Consider the following 12,286-nt stretch of genomic DNA (forward strand, 5'->3'; position numbering starts at 1 on the left):
ACAGAATCTTATGCATTCTAAATAACCACCCATTCGGAAAAGGAAAATGCAAGAAATATATTTACTCTGAGCTGCGCTTCGATAGATTGGTTGAAGATGGAAGGCTGGGTTGCCCAGCAGAGATCTCCCTTATCCTTTGAAGAATATGTCTTGTGGTAGAACGGATACATTGTAGTACCATCATCTTGTGGTAGAACGGATATGTTGTAGTACTCTGTCTTTTTGAAGAGATTGTTCGTCCTTTCCTAGGCCACACACGTTTATAGTGGCTGCTTATAACTCGACATCTAGGATGTATCACTTCTTTAGTGAATAAGAGTTCAAAGTTCATACCAAGTCGCCATACTATAAGCTCATGCTATATTCTGGCCGGTATAGTTGAAATCATCCTTCCAGCGTGGCGATCGTTACCTCCACATTGAAATTCACCCTCCTAAACGTATGGACAGCAGTCCTCACGTAATCAGGAACACAATGTTAATTTCATTAGGTTGTAGTCGTTCAACCAATCGCAACCAGACCTCACACTGAGGTTGGCTTTGTTCTGTAGTTGATATTAGCCTTTTTAAACGTATGGACAGCAGTCCTCACTTCATCGGGAACATAAGAGGTTGACTTTCGTCAATGGCCTTTTGTAGTGGGGGAGAGAAGGGTGTGTTTCATAGTTCACAACCAATGCCTGTTCACTTGGGTGGGGCAAATGAGTGAGCATAGTTCACTTATGAAAACAATTCTCTCATTTAGAAGCTAAAATTACATTTCATCTTTTCACAAATAGTTTCATAATTAAACATTTAAATTGCACAACAATTCCATGTGAATCTGATAACTAGAATGTGTAGACTTCCCAAGATACACTTTATGTCGTCCTATCATCAGTAATAATGTCTCGGACGACAACTGATCTGACATCATATTCTTTAAGTACCAACGGATATTTTTTGAACTGGTTGGATTACCGAAATATGGTTCCGTTCCCAACCTTTTGATGTTACCAGACTCTCTCTATTTTGACAAAGGGCTTTCCAAGAGTACAATCTGTAGAGTGGAGAGAGAAAAGGGGGAAAGGTATTTATGGGGTTCAAAAACCTCACCAACAGGGCAACGTCATTACAAGGGTTTTATAAATAAGCATCAACCAGTGGGTCTTGCGATGGGTATACAGAGATGACCAGTTTACAGAGGAGTATAGAGTGCAGTGATGTGTCCTACACGGAGCATTGGTGGCAAATCTGATGGCTGAATGGTAAAGAACATCTAGCCGCTCGAGAGCACCCTTACCTGCTGATCTATAAATGATGTCTCCATAATCTAGCATAGGTAGGATGGTCATCTGAATCAGGATTAGTTTGGCAGCTGGTGTGAAAGAGGAGCGAGTACGATAGAGGAAACCAAGTCTAGATTTAACTTTAGCCTGCAGCTTTGATATGTGCTGAGAAAAGAACAGTGTACTGTCTAGCTATACTCCCAAGTATGAGGTGACTACCTCAAGCTCTAAACCCTCAGAGGTAGTAATCACACCTGTGGGGAGGGGGGCATTCTTCATACCAACCAAATTACCTTTGTTTTGGAGGGGTTCAGAACAAGATTAGGGGTGTAGAAAGCTTGTTGGACACTAAGAAGGCTTTGTTGTAGAGCATTTAACACAACAATTGTGTAGAGGCCAGCTGAGTATAAGACTGTATCATCTACATATACTGTAAATGGATGAGAGAGCTTCCTACTGCCTGAGCTATGTTATTGATGTAAATTGAGAAGAGCATGGGGCCTAGGATTGAGCCTTGGGGTACTCCCTTGGTGACAGGCAGTGGCTGAGAGAGCAGATTTTCTGACTTTATACACAGCACTCTTTGAGAGAGGTAGTTAGCAAACCAGGCCAAATACCCCTCAGAGACACCAGTATTCCTTAGCCGGCCCACAAGAATGGAATGGTCTACCGTATCAAAAGCTTTGGCCAAGTCAATAAAAATAGCAGCACAACATTGCTTAGAATCAAGGGCATTGGTGACATCATTGAGGACTTTTAAGGTTGCAGTGATACATTCATAACCTGAGCGGAAAACAGATTACATACCAGAGAGAATACTATAGACATCAAGAAAGCCAGCCAGTTGATTATTGGCAAGTTTTTCCAACACTTTTGATAAACAGGGCAAAATAGAAATAGGCCTATAACAGTTAGGTTCAGCTTGATCTCCCCTTTTAAATAAAGGACTAACCATGGCTGCCTTCCAAGCAATGGGAACCTCCCCAGAAAGGAAAGAGGTTAAAAAGGTTGGAGATTTTCTTCACGATGAACCTTAAATAAGAAAGGGTCTAAACCATCTGACCCAGATGTTTTTTGGGGGTCAGGTTTCAGGAGCTCCTCTAGCACCTCGGACTCAGTGACTGCCTGCAGGGAGAAACTTTGTAGCAGGGCAGGGGAAAAAGATGGTGAAGCATTGAGGATAGTTGCATTAAAAGGGGTGGGAGATGAGTAAATGTTGGACGGGCAAGGAGGCATGGCTGAGTCAAATAGGAATCCTGACTTAATTAAGTGGTGATTAACGAGCTCAGCCATGTGCTTCTTGTCAGTAACAACCACATCATCAACTTTAAGGGACATGGGCAGCTGTGAGGAGGAGGGTTTATTCTCCAGGTCATTAACCATTTTCCAGGACTTCTTGGGTTAGACCCACAGAGAGAGAACTGCTCCTTAAAGTAACTAAATTTGGCCTTCCGGATAGCCTCATTTGCCTGAACGAGAGCCAGTCAGCCTGAGTATGCGTGTGCTGAGCCTTTCGCCAAGTGCAATTCTTGAGGTGGAGTAACTCTGCAAGATCACGGTCAAACCAGGGGCTGAACCTGTTTTTAATTCTCATTTTCTTTATGGGGGCGTGTTTGTTAACAATACCACGGAAAATATCAAAAAATAAGGCCCAAGCGTCTTCGACAGAGGGGATCAAGCTGTTTCTATACCATTTTACAGATGGTATCATTCCATTCTTTTACTTTAGATTTGTGTGTATTGTTGTGAATTGTTAGACACTACTGCACTGTTGGAACTATGAACACAAGCATTTTGCTACACCCGCAATAACATCTGCTAAATATATGTTTATGTGACCAACAAAATGTGATTTGATTTGATTTGAATAGTGGTCCCTTCCATTGAGCCAGTAGTGTGTGTTTTCTCAATTAACCCTGAGGAGTGAGGATCAGGATGATAATAATGCCATGTGTTTGACAGGTTTGACACTGTGGGTGAGAATAAAAACACCAGACTCTGTCCTCCTCTTTGTCCCTCCCCTTATCACTGCCACCTGTGAGAAGGGAGGGAAAAGTGAGAGAAAGATGAAAGGAAGGGGAGTATAAAGTGAGAGTATTACATGTTATTCCTCTGTGTTTGTGCTTTTCACTCATTGGTGGTTGAATAACATGACACACACGCACACTATTCCACTCTACTATCCTTCCCTTTTGTCTCCACTCAACACCAATGTGTCCAATGATACACAAACTGAGCTTTCAACTGAAACCTGATGGGGAGAGACTGGGCTGTATGTGTGACTGTCTGTCTCTCAGTAGCACTGTTTCCAATCTGACCCAGCCAGCCTTGCTGTGGTCCAGCTGTTATAGTAATCCTCTACTGGCCACACACACACACACACACACCTGATCAATCACCACTTCACCATGGAGGAATTTAGGACTAAACAATTTTTCTCATGCTGAAACCGGATTAGATACATACTGGTAGTTAAATCAGAGTTCAATGCCAAAAATATGATATTCGCAATGTCATTAAGCAAAAAACAAACCAAAACATCAAACACCCTCTACAATGTCAAAACATGATTTTGTCATGAGTTCAGTACCATTTGCTTGATTTTGCAGACCCACAACTGTGGTGTATCGTCATTAGCTAGCTAGCTAATGTTAGCATGCTAACTACGCTGGTCAGCATAGACTGCTACATGATTCTTATCCCAACAGATTAATCAGAATGACATTTACGCTCAAGGGTGGCCAAAAATAACTATCTGAACGCCATGCCCCTAATAAGCAACGCCTCCAGTCTTCTGATCTGACCCGCTGGGTCATATTTTAATAACCCAGCATCAATAACTCAGCATCAACATTCCAATATTGTTATTTTTAAAGAAATCAACCCAACTAATTGACTCAATGCCGGTAAAGCAGCAGTTGAGTCTTCAAAACAACCCAGCCTTCTTTAGAGTGTACTAGCTGTCACAGTGAATAGACTAGTGAATAGACCAAGGTGCAGCGTGTTGAGTGCTCATCTTTATTTTGAATGAAAAAGCACTTCACAAAGAAAAACAAACGAAAGCCAAACAGTTCTGTCAGGTATCCTAACATACTAAACAGAAAACAACCACCCACAAAACCCAAAGGAAAACAGGCTGCCTAAGTATGGCTTCTAATCAGAGACAACGAAAGACACCTGCCTCTGATTTGAAACCATACTCGGCCAAACCTGGAAAACAAAGCATAGAAAATGAAAACTAGAACAAATTCCCCTTGAACCAAAAAAAAAACAAAACACACAAAACAACCCCCCTGCCACGCCCTGATCATTCTACTATGGCAAATGACCCTTTTCACTGGTCTGGACGTGACAGTACCCCCCCCCCCCCCCCCGAAGGTGCAGACCCCGACTGCACCCCAAACAAAAACCCACAAAAACAACCCCAAACCTAAAGGGAGGGAAGGGAGGGTGGCCACCATCTACGACAGTTCCTGTGCTACACCCCAAGCCCTTCCGCCAATCCTCCAGCTACGGAGGTGGCTCTGGCTCCGGGCGTAGCCCCCGTTCTGCGCTGCAGACCGTCGCTGAAGACCCCGGGCTGAGAGGCGTCGCTGGAGGCCCCGGGCTGAGAGGCGTCGCTGGAAGGGGGCCTGTCCTAATAATCTAATGTCTCACAGATGGCCCTACTCACCAAGAAAACACATTGAACATAGTATTTACCTTCTGTCCCAACTCTCTCTGTATGTCTGCTGACTTTAGGCAGGTTTTACTCTGAGACCACAATATGTCAGTATTTCACCAATCCTCTGATGGGTGTGTCCGTTATACTACCTTGAGAAACAAGTCTGATGACCTTGTTCTCCCACAGTCAGTAATCCTAACTGGAGATGTGCACTTATTTCAGACATATGTAAAAAAAAATCTTCCTTTGATATTTTCCCCTTTACCTCATTCTTGTATTTTATTTATTTTATCTGTCGTTCACCCTCTTTCTCACACTCTCTTGCATCTACCCCAAGGTCAGAAGTTTGGTCTCTCACTTTATTAACATTGAACCATTCATTGTCTCAGGGACGGATCATTGAAGTAATTTTCTTTTGCTGTGTTTAATTTATCTCCTCACTTCACCATTACTGCTGTACAGGTAACTAAAGGTCACTGCTAATATGTGTAGTGAGTCTAGCTGTACAGTTCACTCTCAGATGGAGAATGGAAAGTGTCACTAATCTGTTTGACAGGGCCGGCTGGTTGTGGACTAAATGAATAGTGATCCGTGTTGTTATGGTCTGGCTGCTTGGCTCTGTCTGTTCACTTCTTATATAAATACTGTTTCTCATTTAGCCGGTGAAAACCAAAGATACAAATTGTTTTTTGCAACACTTCAGTTTTCATTCAAGTGGAGCCCTATTTACATGTTTACTTTTAATGAAAATAAACTCTTCGAGTTTGTTCCTGCTGAATGGTTGTATTTTTGTATCATTATGTTTTAACGTCTCGTAAAATACTTGTCTACTATGGGTCCATTGTTGTCGGTACATAGAACAACATGGAGAAACTGTTGTCTGAGCTAACCAAGAGCATACTAATATGAGCTGACTTACCTCTGAATATTTATCCACACACACACACACACACACACACACACACACACACACACACACACACACACACACACTGCTATTCAGTCAGCTCTGCTGAATAACAAAAAAAACATGTAATGCTGGGGTACATTGACCTGTGCAATGTAAATTAATTTGATTTAAATTACTTATAGCTCATGGCATATTTGTGAGTGTGTGAGTGTGCGTGTTTGTGTGTGTTCAGCTCAGACATTAATCAACAGCTCTGTTTAATTCAGAAAAGGATTCATAACAAAGGGATTTATATAACTGCTTCTGTAGTCACTTTGTCTCCTCAGATCAGGAGAAAGACAGGAGAGATGTTATGTTTTAGACACACACACATGCACAGAAGCTACGCAGCTTTTAATTTCTGTGTTTTCTAGCTGGAAAGGAACTGCCTGCCACTGTCGTGTGCTGGGAGAGCTGTGTGTGTGTATGTTTCCGTGTGTGTGTGTGTGTGTGTGTGTATTTGTGTATGTGGTTTTTAATTTAGCGTCCTGACAACCATCTGACAGTCGTGTTGCGACCCTGGATAACTTTACTACCCCAAAGCAGTTTGGGATATAAACCAAGAAAGTATGTCCAATCCCAAACCGACCCCCAGCCCCTACCCCCTGTGCAATTTGGAACCCAATTGTGTTTCCACTGTTCCTAACAGTAGGACACAGGCGGATGGTCGAGGGCTGGAAAATAGTTATAATTTGTACACTGCAAATTAACCTCAAGAATTTCAAACAGATACAGTATTTGATCAAAAAAATTATAATTTCAAACTTTAATTATATTTAGATACAATCACATATGCCTCTCTATTTATTCGTGGGAATACTTTCATACATTCAAATGTAGGACTTCCTGGTTATTTTACAGTCTTTTATGTTCAACAACAAAAATGATTAACCCTTTAAACCTATTCTCAACTGGCTGGTTAACCTAATTAACATAATTTGTATAATTTTGGGTTGCTGCAGTTCAGTGTTGTGGCACTCTAATTTTGCCAACTCAGAGGGCTATAAGAAAACTCAGAATAAGTCACCAAAGATATGGGATAAAAGGCAAGAATGTATTTGGTAAAGGATTAATATTGTGCCGTTCCTGTTAGTAGAGACCATGAAGAGTAGGAGTAAGACATTTAAGTGTATTAACTCTCGCAAGGCTGCTGGCCCAGACGCCATCCATAGCCGAGCACATCTCCAACTCAATCATCACGTTTGGAGACGACACAGCAGTGGTAGGCCTGATTACCGACAATGACAAGACAGCCTACAGGGAGGAAGTGAGGGCCCTAGTGGAGTGGTACCAGGGAAATAACCTCTCCCTCAGCGTAAAAAAAATTAAGGGGTGGATCGTGGACTTCAGGAGACGGCAGAGGGAGTACGCCTCCATACACATCGACAGTGAAGACAGGAACCTCAGGAGGCTGTAGAAATTTGGCTTGACCCCTAAGACTCTCACAAAGATTTACGGATGCACCATTGGCACCATCCTGTCAGGCTATATCACTGCCTGGTACTGCAACTGCACCGTCAGCAACCGCAAGGCCCTCCAGAGGGTGGTGTGGTCTGCCCAAAGCATCACCGGAGGCACACTGCCTGCCCTCCAGGACATCTACAGCACCTGGTGTCACAGGAAAGCCAAAAAGATCATCAAGGACCTCAGCCATGGCCTGTTCACCCCGCTACCATCCAGAAGGCGAGGTCAGTACAGGTGCATCAACGCTGGGACCAAGAGACTGACAAACAGCTTATTTTAAATAGTCACCACTGGCCGGCCTCAGCCCAGTACCCAGCCTTGAACTTCAGTCACTGTCACTAGCCGGCTATCACCCGGTTACTCAACCATCCACCTTAGAGGCTGCTGCCTATGTACATAGACATGGAACACTGGTCCCTTTAATAATGTGTACATACTGTTTGCATACTGTTTAACCCAATTTGTATGTACATATACAGTACCAGTCAAAAGTTTAGACACACTGACTCATTCCCAGAGTTTTTCTTTATTTTTACTATTTTCTATCAGGAATCAAGGTTAGACCCAGATGCAGACTGTCGAAGTAACAATGTTTATTGTAGCAACAGGGGCAGGCAAGACAGGTCAAGGCAGGCAGGGGTCGAAGATCCAGGTTAAGACAAAGGTACAGGACGGCAGGCGGACTCAGGGTCAGGGACGGGCAGAGTTCAGTTATCCAGAGGTGGAGCAAAGGTACAGGATGGCAGGCAGGCTCAGGGTCAGGCAGAGAGGTCAGGTGGGCGGGTACAGTGTCAGGACATGCAAAGGTCAAGAACCAGGAGGAAGAGGAAAGAGAAGTTGGGAAACGATAGGAGCTGACAGGAAAAATGCTTGTTAGCTTGAACGAACAAGACGAACTGGCAACAAACAGACAGAGAACACAGGTGTAAATACATAGGGCATGATAGGGAAGATAGGCGACACCTGGTGGGGGGTGGAGACAAGCACAAGGACAGGTGAAACAGATCACAGCGTGACAATTGTCTACATTGTAGAATAATAGTGAAGAAATCAAAACTATGAAATAACACATATGGAATCATGTAGCAACCCAAAAAAATTGTTAAACAAATCAAAATATATTTTATATTTGAGATTCTTCAAAGTAGCCACCCTTTGCCTTGATTACAGCTTTGCACATTCTCGGGCCCACAGCATGATGCTGCTACCACCATGCTTCACCGTAGGGATGGTGCCAATGTTTCCTCCAGGCATGACGCATGGTATTGATGCCAAATAGTTCAATCTTGGTTTTATCAGACCAGATAATCTTGTTTCTCATGGTCTGAGTGTTCTTTAAGTGCCTTTTGGCAAACTCCAACTGCCTCGGAGCTTTACAGACAATTCCTTCAACCTCATGGCTTCGTTTTTGCTCTGACATGCACTGTCAACTGTGGGACCTTATATAGACAGCTGTGTCCATTCAATTGAATTTACCCCAGGTGGACTCCAATCAAGTTGTAGAAACATCTCAAGGTTGATCAATGGAAACAGGATGCACCTGAGCTAACATTAGCTAGTTAAATAACAATGAACATAGTGCCAACTCATGATGTTACTACACCTTGCGTGAATCTGCTGGTAGTGGTAGCTAACCAACCAGGTTCAGTGTTAGCTAGCTAACATTAGGCTCTAACTAGCAAATCAAAAGGCTCTGAGATACGAATAATAACGTCATACATGTAATGTTAGCTAGCAAGCCAGCCAGCTAGCTAACATTAGCCTCTAACTACCCAAGCATATGGCTCTGGGATACGAATAATAGCATCATACACGTAACATTAACTAGGGTACCAGCCAGCTAACGTCAGATAGCTAGCTAGCAGTACACTTTAGCTTGAAATAAAACCACTTTCTGTCAAAATTAGAAACATGTAATATCTGAAACTGTAGCTAGCTAGACTATCTTACCCGTATACATCATCATGCATGATGGACGTGTCTCCCTGTCACGGATGCCATGCCATGGTTGCCCTTAGTTTGAAGATATAATCCGGAGACAGGTGTTTTCTCCATCTCTTTAGCTATCATACTCTAATTCCACTGATTTCAAAACTCGAACCTCCAGAAAGTGGAGATCAACACGTATGCAGCTCCACTACACAATACATTTTTTTTTTAAAGAAGTGTTCGACAGGATTACCAACACAGACCGACCAGCTCAAATACACAGAAGCCTTCTACATTTACATTACATTTAAGTCATTTAGCAGACGCTCTTATCCAGAGCGACTTACAAAATGGTGCATTCACCTTATGATATCCAGTGGAACAACCACTTTACAATAGTGCATCTAAATCTTTTAAGGGGGGGGGGGGGGGGGGGGGGTTAGAAGGATTACTTTATCCTATCCTAGGTATTCCTTAAAGAGGTGGGGTTTCAGGTGTCTCCGGAAGGTGGTGATTGACTCCGCTGTCCGGGCGTCGTGAGGGAGCTTGTTCCACCATTGGGGTGCCAGAGCAGCGAACAGTTTTGACTGGGCTGAGCGGGAACTGTGCTTCCTCAGAGGTAGGGGGGCCAGCTGGCCAGTGGTGGATGAACGCAGTGCCCTTGTTTGGGTGTAGGGCCTGATCAGAGCCTGAAGGTATGGAGGTGCCGTTCCCTTCACAGCTCCGTAGGCAATCACCATGGTCTTGTAGCGGATGCGAGCTTCAACTGGAAGCCAGTGGAGAGAGCGGAGGAGCGGGGTGACGTGAGAGAACTTGGGAAGGTTGAACACCAGACGGGCTGCGGCGTTCTGGATGAGTTGTAGGGGTTTAATGGCACAGGCAGGGAGCCCAGCCAACAGCGAGTTGCAGTAATCCAGACGGGAGATGACAAGTGCCTGGATTAGGACCTGCGCCGCTTCCTGTGTGAGGCAGGGTCGTACTCTGCGAATGTTGTAGAGCATGAACCTACAGGATCGGGTCACCGCCTTGATGTTAGTGGAGAACGACAGGGTGTTGTCCAGGATCACGCCAAGGTTCTTAGCACTCTGGGAGGAGGACACAAGGGAGTTGTCAACCGTGATGGCGAGATCATGGAAGGGGCAGTCCTTCCCCGGGAGGAAGAGCAGCTCCGTCTTGCCGAGGTTCAGCTTGAGCTGGTGATCCGTCATCCACACTGATATGTCTGACAGACATGCAGAGATGCGATTCGCCGCCTGGTTATCAGAAGGGGGAAAGGAGAAGATTAATTGTGTGTCGTCTGCATAGCAATGATAGGAGAGACCATGTGAGGATATGACAGAGCCAAGTGACTTGGTGTATAGCGAGAATAGGAGAGGGCCTAGAACAGAGCCCTAGGGGACACCAGTGGTGAGAGCGCATGGTGCGGAGACAGATTCTCGCCACGCCACCTGGTAGGAGCGACCTGTCAGGTAGGATGTAATCCAAGCGTGGGCCGCGCCGGAGATGCCCAACTCGGAGAGGGTGGAGAGGAGGATCTGATGGTTCACAGTATCAAAGGCAGCAGATAGGTCTAGAAGGATGAGAGCAGAGGAGAGAGAGTTAGCTTTAGCAGTGCGGAGAGCCTCCGTGACACAGAGAAGAGCAGTCTCAGTTGAATGCCCAGTCTTGAAACCTGACTGATTAGGATCAAGAAGGTCATTCTGAGAGAGATAGCAGGAGAGCTGGCCAAGGACGGCACGTTCAAGAGTTTTGGAGAGAAAAGAAAGAAGGGATACTGGTCTGTAGTTGTTGACATCGGAGGGATCAAGTGTAGGTTTTTTCAGAAGGGGTGCAACTCTCGCTCTCTTGAAGACGGAAGGGACGTAGCCAGCGGTCAAGGATGAGTTGATGAGCGAGGTGAGGAAGGGGAGAAGGCTACATGGCAGACCAATCTTAACTCCTCTCTTGGCATGTACAGCCCACTCATTATCTCAGCCAATCATGGCTAGTGGGAAGGTTGCAGACTTTTTCAATGGCTTAACCAACTAGGCTCATAATTTAAACATGTTATTCGTATTTACAGATGGCATACAAGTTTGTTAATAAGGCACATGAAAGTTCACATGTTCCAGAAGGCATTTCGCCCATAAAATGCATTTTGATGAAAAAAAGTTTACCTTCAAATGGCTCTCCTGTGAAGTAGTGACCCGCAACATAGGCCTAGTTTCCTGAAACGAGTCACATATTTCTTAATTCAATTATTTGACTTTTTAGAGTTTTGTGTATTGTTGCATATTGTTAGATATTACTGCACAGTTGGAGCTAAGAAAACAACCATTTTGCTACACCCACAATAACATTAGCTAAATACAGTTGAAGTCGGATGTTTACATACACTTAGGTTAGAGTCATTAAAACATGTTTTTCAACCACTCCACAAATTTCTTGTTAACAAACTATAGTTTCGGTTAGGACGTCTACTTTTTGCATGACACAAGTAATTTTTTCAACAATTGTTTACAAACAGATTATTTCACTTATAATTCACTATCACAATTCAGCCGAAGAACACCATTCCAACCGTGAAGCACGTGGGTGGCAGCATCATGTTGTGGGGGTGCTTTGCTGCAGGAGGGACTGGTGCACTTCACAAAATAGATGGCATAATGAGGAGGAAAATTATGTGGATATATTGAAGCAACATCTCAAGACATCAGTCAGGAAGTTAAAGCTTGGTCACAAATGTGTCTTCCAAAAGGATAATGACCCCAAGCATACTTCCAAAGTTGTAGCAAAATGGCTTAAGGACAACAAAGTCAAGGTATTGGAGTGGCCTTCCACAAAGCCCTGACCTCAATCCTATAGAACATTTGTGGGTAGAACTGAAAAAGCATGTGCGAGCAAGGAGGCCTACAAACCTGACTCAGTTACACCAGCTCTCTCAGGAGGAATGGGACAAAATTCACCCAACTTATTGTGGGAAGCTTGTGGAAGGCTACCCGAAATGTTTGACCCAGTTAATTAGGGATAGCCC

The sequence above is a fragment of the Salmo salar genome, chromosome 10 (assembly GCF_965601325.2).
Source record: "Salmo salar chromosome 10, fSalSal1, whole genome shotgun sequence".
In the NCBI taxonomy this organism is placed as follows: Eukaryota; Metazoa; Chordata; class Actinopteri; order Salmoniformes; family Salmonidae; genus Salmo; species Salmo salar.